Genomic DNA, 8,837 nt, shown 5'->3' with positions numbered 1-8,837 from the left:
GATGAAATTACAATGGTCACAAAGACAAGAAAATGAAAACTCCATTCACTCAATGTACTTAAAAATGCATGAGTCCACATAAACAGCAGACCAGTAAAATACTGTCAAAATTGAAGATTTCAAATGTCAGTCACTACCTAGAGAGCAATGGTGAACGTGTACAGTAGATAAATATGAAATATTGTCAGCACATAGAAATATTTGTGTTCAAGGTGCCTTGGTTTGGCCACAGGGGCACAATGCATTATCAGTCGTAGCAAGAGTGTCAAAAATTATAAATTTTATGATTATGAACACTTAAAAAATTAAATATTTCTGTCATTGTTGTATACTTATAAAAGTACCCTACTACACTATAATCTGAATGATGATCAGTTTTCATGCCAAGTTCACGCAGTTGGTGTATGCCGGTAGACCCTGTTAGCTGCAATAATTTTAGCCTTGGTTGGTGGGGCTTGGGCTTCTGTCTTGCCCCAACCAGGGAAAGGCGCAAGCCGCACGACAGAAGCCCAAGCCCCACCAACCAAGGCTGCAATTATTGCAGCTAAGACCCTGTTAATAATAAATTTATGATTATGAATATTCTTGATGAGAAATTAATATTTCTGTCATTATTAAATGCTTACAAAAGTACTCTAAAGCACTCGAATCCTAAATTTAGATCAGTATTTGTGTCAAATTCACACAGTTGTAGCAGTGCAGACCGTCAAAAAATAGTTACAGCAGCAGCATTGCGCAGTCACAATAATGACTCGGCAGACTCTCTGAACCGAGAATCAGCCAAAGGCAGTACTATGTGACCGCGCATCAAGTTACTGAGCAATGCTGCTGCAGTGTAACTGCATTGGCCATATTCCTGAGGGTCTGTGCTACAACTGCGTGAATTTGGCATAAATACTTCACATAATTTAGGATTCGAGTGTTTTAGGGTACTTTTGGAAGTATACAATAATGACAGAATTATTAATCTTTTATCAAGAATAAATTTATTAATAAGAGAGTCTGTACGCGAATTTCATATGAAGGTTTTTCATCAGTCAGGATTGGAGCGCAGTAAGGTACTTTTGTAAGTATTCAATAAGGACAGAAATATTTAATTTTTATCAATAGTGTTCATAATCCTAAATTTATTAATTTCTGTCACTCTTGTACCCCTGTGGTTTGGCCTGCCTGAGTACCGTTTTGAGCAGTATACTGCCCAAAATGTTTAGCCGTACAAGAAGTCAGGCTTCCGAATAAGCACTGAGATGAACAGGCCTCGCTTCCTCGACTCAAGTTGTACGTACATTCTCTTTAAACGTCATATTACACAGCGAGAGATGTTTCGCCATTGTTATCCGGTCAATCGTATCAATAACGATACTATTCGCAGTATAACTACATCGTCAAAGTAAAATGAATCAATGTTCACAATGGTGTATCCAAACGTATTGTCTGCAGATCGTCAAGCATTCCATTGGTATCATAAACCAAGAATTACTAAAAAGTAATTATATCTTGCTCGTTGTTTGTTAGACTGTCCTGAAGAGTCTCAGATGCGCATTAAAATACACTTTTGCAGACAACGCAACCGTCTTCCGATGGCAAATTACGTTACCAAGGAATTGAAATTAAAAGACTGTAGCGCCATAGTCAATTTGTGTTGCTTTTATGAAACGTACTCCTGTAAATTGTTTTCAGATTTTTGCCAAAATTTTGATAAAAATCTATAGCAGATGAAATGTGATGTCCATTTGGTCCCAAATTATCCAAGTAATTACAAAAAAAAATTATAACAATTGGTAAAATGTTGCACTAAAATTTTGGTAGGAAAAATTATAGCATGCAAAGGGTTAATGTCGTCGAAAATTTAACAAAACCTGCCGTCATCTCTGTCCATGGTTTGTGATTCGTTGTCAACACATTGGTGGTAATATTGAAAGCTCCACTCCTCTCCTCGACGTTGAAAGCCTAGCTTCGTGAACGTTATTATTGCGGCTTCATTTAATGGTGAAATTACAGCGAATGGGATGTCATTTGATTGTAGGACAAGTAAGGCTAACTTTGCAGCCAAAATACTGAAAAAGCCCCGTCTTCGGTAATGTGGTACTGTGTATGCCATACCAATGTCACCGTGTTCTTTGATGACGGCCCAAGACACAGGATCTCTTTTCTCATTGAAGACTGCTAGATTCTGTTGGTATTTTATCGTGTTCTCAAATCTAGAGAGAGAGGTGGTTCACCATGACCATACGATGCTCGCACTGCTTTCGCCTGTTCAGGTCGTAATGGAGCGACAATGAAGTCAGGAGGAAGCTGTCTTTTCGTGGCATTGGTGATGGATTCGTTCATGGTGTCTAGGACATAAGTCTGTGCAGGTTTATTCGACTGTAATGTCATGTTAAACTCATTCGTCAATAGGAGGCTGATGGACTTGTCTTTATCGTGTTTGGACATTGCACAAACAATGTCGGAATTCTTTCGCAAGGCGACTACACCAGGCGTTTGTAGCAGCCCTTTCAAGTTGGCAGAATCCAGTGCGTGTACAAAATACAGTAATTCACCTCTGTCGCCTGCCTCTTCTTGTGCATACCAGATAGCTACTATACTTGTTAGTGCAGCAAGATCCTGGCAGTCTATGTAGACATCAATTTTAGGCCAAGTGTTGCCAGTCTTGAGACTGTTCTTCAGCAGATAGTAAAGACTGAGACATTCTGGCAAACGTCCTTTTAACATTTTCACAAGTTCCTTGATTTCTACCGATGCCAACTTTCGTCCCATTGTTCCTTTAGGAAGAAACGTAACAAACACAAAAATTACACACTTGGAGAAATATTGGAGCAAAGGTTTAAAGGTTGACGTGATATTCATGGAAATGTTCCTCTGAATCATAACTTTGGGTTAAAATACTGAGTGAGGATTATTCCAATTATGAAAACATGGCGCAGTTACATCTCGAATTTGTAGTTTGTTTTTGTATATCAAATCACGGACAAAGTTCTGCTGGTTGTTAAGATGATCGTAAAGATCCCAGCCTTAAGCTGTGACCAAAATAGTGGAAAGTGTACTTCGTTTACCGATAACATAAGTTGCCTCTCCCTGTAGTGCACAGATGTTCTGCGTAGTAAGGGGAGAACCATTTGATTTCTTGGGGATGGCTGGTGGAAATGGATATGGTAGCAAATTTTTCACCGCCACTGTTGCAGCAAATTTTTTCTATTGTCAGGTCTGTATCAATTTATTTCCCAAATGTGGCAGCAATATATATATATATATATATATATATATATATATATATATATATATATATATATATATATATATATATATATATATATATATATTATATGTTATGTTTAAAAGACGTAGACAGAAGCAAGAGTTTTTAAAGGGGTACTGTAATTTTGGATTGATTAAGCCAATTTTGGTAACTTAGGTACAACTGAGAAGTGCAATTGATGTATAAAAATTCTGTCAAAAAGAAAGAAAGAAGAGAAAACTGGACGACAGTACGGGAGGAATTGTCCCCCCTCTTGGAGGGCAACTTGTGAAAAGGCAATTAAACCAATTTTGATGGCCGTATGTGTTCACTGAATAAGACAAGTGCTGACAACCCTCTTGCGTTTTCAAAGACGAAACCAAAACAAGTGGCTTTTTGATATGTCCTAACGAACTACATTGTGCTATATTTGGTGAATGACCCGTGTCACCGACAGGCAGTTTACTGTCGTGTACAAGGGCGCGTCTTACTTGAGAGCGTTGTGGTCTACAAATTAAAACATGGGATGTTCATATAAATGTTAGGACCTCAAGCCTTGACTCAATCATCCCCTATGTGTGTTTAAATACCGCGTGATATTATAATAATTTGCGAATTCGAATTAGACAGCAGTTGATGTGACATACTATGATAAATTCTATGAAAATCCTACCGGTGAAAGTGCTGTTACAGCCGTCCGATTTCGCTAGCTGCCCGTTTCTGATGAGCACACTTATGTACATTCGCTCTCTAAAATTATGGGGACTCGATCTGAGAGAGGTAATCACATATGCTGATGGTTACGTTGAATAGACAGACTGATAATCACGACAGCGCGGACATTTTTTTTACCACAGCGCGGCGATTTTAACGCAGCGCAGACATTTTTTTACCACAGCGCGGCGATTTTTTTACTACAGCGCGGCGATTTTTTTAACACAGCGGGGTGATTGTCGTTTTCGTCCACGGTACTGAATAGAATATTACCCCGCCCCTGGACGATGGCGGATTGTGTTTATATATTGGGGTGAAGGACATCAACGCTGAACTCTGCATCTGTAGAAAGGTCACATGATAACCTACGTGTCTGTGTCTGTGTTTGTGTCCATGTTGCACAGTTCTGGCAATGCATATACTGGTCCACAATTATATGAATGAAGGCTTATTACACTTTTATTAGACAGGAGGAAAGGATTATTTCGAACAGCAAATGCGTATACTTTACTCAAGTTTATCAGGTCACAGTAATTAAATTCTTTGTTTTGTGTCCACTAAAATTTTTAAGAGGTAGACGTGTTAGCCGCGATTAAAAAAACACAGAAAGCTTTACACATGGGAGTTTTATAGTATCTTGTGAGCGCCAACCATTCAAGGGTGAAGCAGTATTCACCTCCATAATTTACACTACAGTGTGACATTCTGCTAACATGCATGCAGGCGTTTAAAGATGGATTTGCAGGCGATAAAGTCCCATTTAAGTGTAAGATGTGAGTGTGACTGTGTTGTTTTCCTATCAAATGACAAAACTCCGCTTCGACGCAAAACAAAGAATTTAATTACTTCGATCTCACCTCATTAAACAGAAAATTGTTGCGTCGCTAGACATTCTTCGCGAATGTTAAACACAAGTGAGGTAGAGGTCGCGGGGTTATTTAAGGTTACGTACAGAAGTAAAGTTCCGATGGTAGGCATTGTGTTTCACAATATCAATAGACGTGTTTTCCAGAGTCAGAGTGATGTTGAGCAGTAATTCTGTCCTTATTAAATGCCTTACATTAAAGTAAGAGATGACTTTGATCATCAGTCATATCACCAGATTTACGGATCGGTTATCGATGTAGTTGGTTTGTAAAAGTCAGATTGTGCAAACTTGTGATCTGAAATGTATATATTTCAGAAGAATTTACGGAAGTTTGATATCACTGCCTTTGCATGAATTTGTTATCCTAGAGATGGATTGGGGTCAAAGCTTTACATATTTTACCCCTGTTATTATATGGCTAGACTTGTGCCGAAACATTCATTGGTCGATGTTGACAAGGGGAAAATGATCACCAACTATAAATTGGCAATAACAAGCCAGTGATGTTATTTTGTTCTGCAACATGCTGTCGACAACAAATTGGCATTTTATCTCAGCTCACCTCCAATCGGTGGAGTTCTCTAAAACATCCCCTTTCTACGCCTATATCTATAGCATCGGGGAGTTCATTTGACTAAAATTTATTCTTGGTGGAAAAATGTGGATGGTAAAATAAGTGAAAATAAATCAACATTGTATGATGAGAGTAGAACATATGGATTGAAAGGGCGCCGTCACCACGCACAAAAAATTCACATAGAAAAAAAAAGAAAATCTTAGTGTAGGTGTACAGCTTTCTTAAACCTGGAAGCCTCTTTTCAATTTAATCAATTTATTTATTTGGAGAGATATTCATTAAACGTTTGATGGCAATATTAAAATCATACATATTGTTAAAAATCACAAACAAAAGAAAGAAGATGCCGTCAGCTGATTTTCAAGTCATCTGTAAACGATGTGATGATCAATTTATCAACAGTACTGATGTAAGATTATAGTGAACATGGTAAAGCAGATGTATACTGGCAGATCCAGTAAAACTAGCTTTGTCTGGCCCACTCTGTAAGTTTTGAAAGGATGGTTATATTCAACCAAGCATGACGGTTCATGCTCTTGAAAATTATTTACAGTGGAAAACAGCCATTGTAGTTCATTGAAGCTGTTTATAAGGGACAATACCTATAACTTCTGACATCTTGAAAACCTTTGTTCGTATTAATATGGTTCAACTCGCTGAAACATCAGTTCAACAAAGTCTTAATGGCAAATACTGTTCATAATCCTACGATGTAGAAATTCTGTGTTGAGTGTTTCATCATTGTTCAGGATGCAAACTATAACTATGTCGCATACCACTGAGTATGTGAAATTTTGTTTACAGCTTGTCACAACATTACAAAAAACATAACTAGTGATAGTAATTGTGTGTTCATATAGTACATCACAATAGTCAATTGCTACTTTGTCAGCTCTAGAAACTACATGTACTTTGTATTCCATCGAGCATTTTCCCCAGTGCTCAGTAAGTATTTCAAAAAAGGGATTATACAATGCATTTTCGGTAGCTGCCTACTTTTGGAATCAGAGGTACAAATCACCTTTAGAGTTCAAGGTCTGTAACAAATACCTTACATTAAAGTAAGAAATGACTTTTACCATCGGTATATATATATATATATATATATATATATATATATATATATATATATATATATATATATATATATATATATATTATATATATATGTATATATAATATCTCAGGTAACAAGGCAGAGAGAATAAAGAAAGACATTACATCACTTTTCCACGATATTGGACTGAAAATAACTATCGAGACGAACTTAAAAATAGTCAACTACTTGGATCTAACATTGAATCTCTCAGATGGAAAGTACTCTCCATATAGAAAGCCGAACGACCTACCAGTATATATTCACAAACAGTCCAACCATCCCCCTGTGATCACCAAAAACCTACCGTCCGCGATCAGCAAGCGTATATCGGCGCTCTCAAGCGATGAACATATCTTCAACAAAGTAGCACCCATCTACAACAACGCGCTCAAGGCCAGTGGCTACGACGAAGAGATAAAATACACAAAGGAAAATGAATTTAAAGGCCAGGCAAGAAGGAAGCGACATCGTAACATCATCTGGTTCAATCCACCGTTCAGTAAAAGTGTTGAGACAAACATCGGAAAAATATTCCTCCGCCTCATCGAGAAGCACTTTCCCAAAGAATCCAAGCTCCACAAAATCTTCAACAAGAACACTGTCAAGGTCAGCTATAGCTGTATGGACACATGGCATATGTAATAAAATCACACAACAAACAGATCTCCAGCGAAAACCGTGCTGAGCCTAATAAAGCTGAGTGTAACTGTCGGGCCAGAAATACATGCCCGCTGGGAGGTGAATGCCCAACTAAGAATATTATTTACAATGCCAAGGTATCGACAAATGACGGTAACAGCAAAAATTACATCGGCCTCACAGAAAACCTGTTCAAAACCCGGTTCTACAACCACCTACACTCGTTCATCAACTAAAAGTGCAAAACCAGTACAGAACTTTCCAAGCACATATGGAATCTGAAGAACAAAAATATGCAACACTCAACCAGCTGGTCTGTTTTGTGCAATGCTGCAGCTTACTCTAATGCAACAAAGAGATGTAACCTTTGCCTGAAAGAGAAACTGTTCATCATCAATGCTGAGAAGTCTAACCTGCTAAACAAGCGATCGGAGCTCATCTTGAAGTGTCGCCATGAGAACAGATACCTCCTGTCCAACTGCCCCTCCTCTAGGAATAGAACCATCCAGCGCGCCATGTGGAAACACGCATAACGGAGTCAGGAACACGCAGAACCACGCGCGGAACAACAGAAGCAAAGCAACGGAAACATTCGAAGATAAGATAAGTTGAACCATTCGTCTGATGATCGCTACAGAGAGCACATGTAGCGTGAAACTCTGAGTAACGCCTAAGTCCTGTGTTCTACTTGTTATCATTTTTTACCGTATATATATATATATATATATATATATATATATATATATATATGAATGAATGATAAGGAAGTTAAATCGATATGAAAATTAAGGATTGGTTGAAGTATGGTTGAAGTAAAACTGCTCAATAACTTTCAATAACGTTATATCGTAGTATCTTCAATGTACAAAGCAATTTTCATCAATTTTGGTCGAGTAAATTTATATAAGATCCCTAATAAGGAAAGTTCACTAAATATGCAAATTATGAATTGGCTGAAGTGAAAATGCTTGATGACTTTCAATAATGTAAAATCATAGTATCTTCAATATACATATCAAGTTTGGTCGATATTGATAAAGTCAATTAAGATATATATCCCTAATTAGGAAAGTTCATTAAATATGCAAATTAGGAATGGGCTGGAATAAAATGCTGAATGACTTTCAATTACGTTAAATCATAGTATCTTCAATGTACATACAAAGTTTTTTCAATTTTGGTATCAATTCAGATATATATCCCTAATCAAGAAAGTTCATCAAATGTGCAAATTAGCAATTCTCTTTTTATGTCACCCTGTTGATATCTTTCATGGTTGATATACCCCAATTTGATTATGATCTGATGAGCTGTTTTTGAGATATCGGGCCAACAGACAGACAAACAGACAGACAGACAGACAGACATCGCTGCGGCATTAGCTCACGTGTGTGAACACGTGAGTAATATCGCAGCGAGCTAAAAATCAGTGAGCTAAAAATGATCGTAAAAATGATAACTGGAAAATGCTATTCTGGACCTCAAAGAATAATTGAAAATTGCTTAAAAGTATAAGAAGTATGTATATATTGAGCGACTTAAAGTATATGGACTCTGATGGAAGTGTACTCCACAAGTGTGCATGGAGTAATCCACCCTGCAGAGTTTTGATCCTGGCCGATTGTTTTCAAAAACGTGGTTGCGTCTATCTGAAGGAAATTGGTTGGGATTAAAGAAGGTGGACGTAAGAGATGAAAAAATG

This window comes from Ptychodera flava, chromosome 16, assembly GCF_041260155.1.
Source record: "Ptychodera flava strain L36383 chromosome 16, AS_Pfla_20210202, whole genome shotgun sequence".
Taxonomy (NCBI): Eukaryota; Metazoa; Hemichordata; class Enteropneusta; family Ptychoderidae; genus Ptychodera; species Ptychodera flava.
This window is presented reverse-complemented; position numbering follows the sequence as displayed.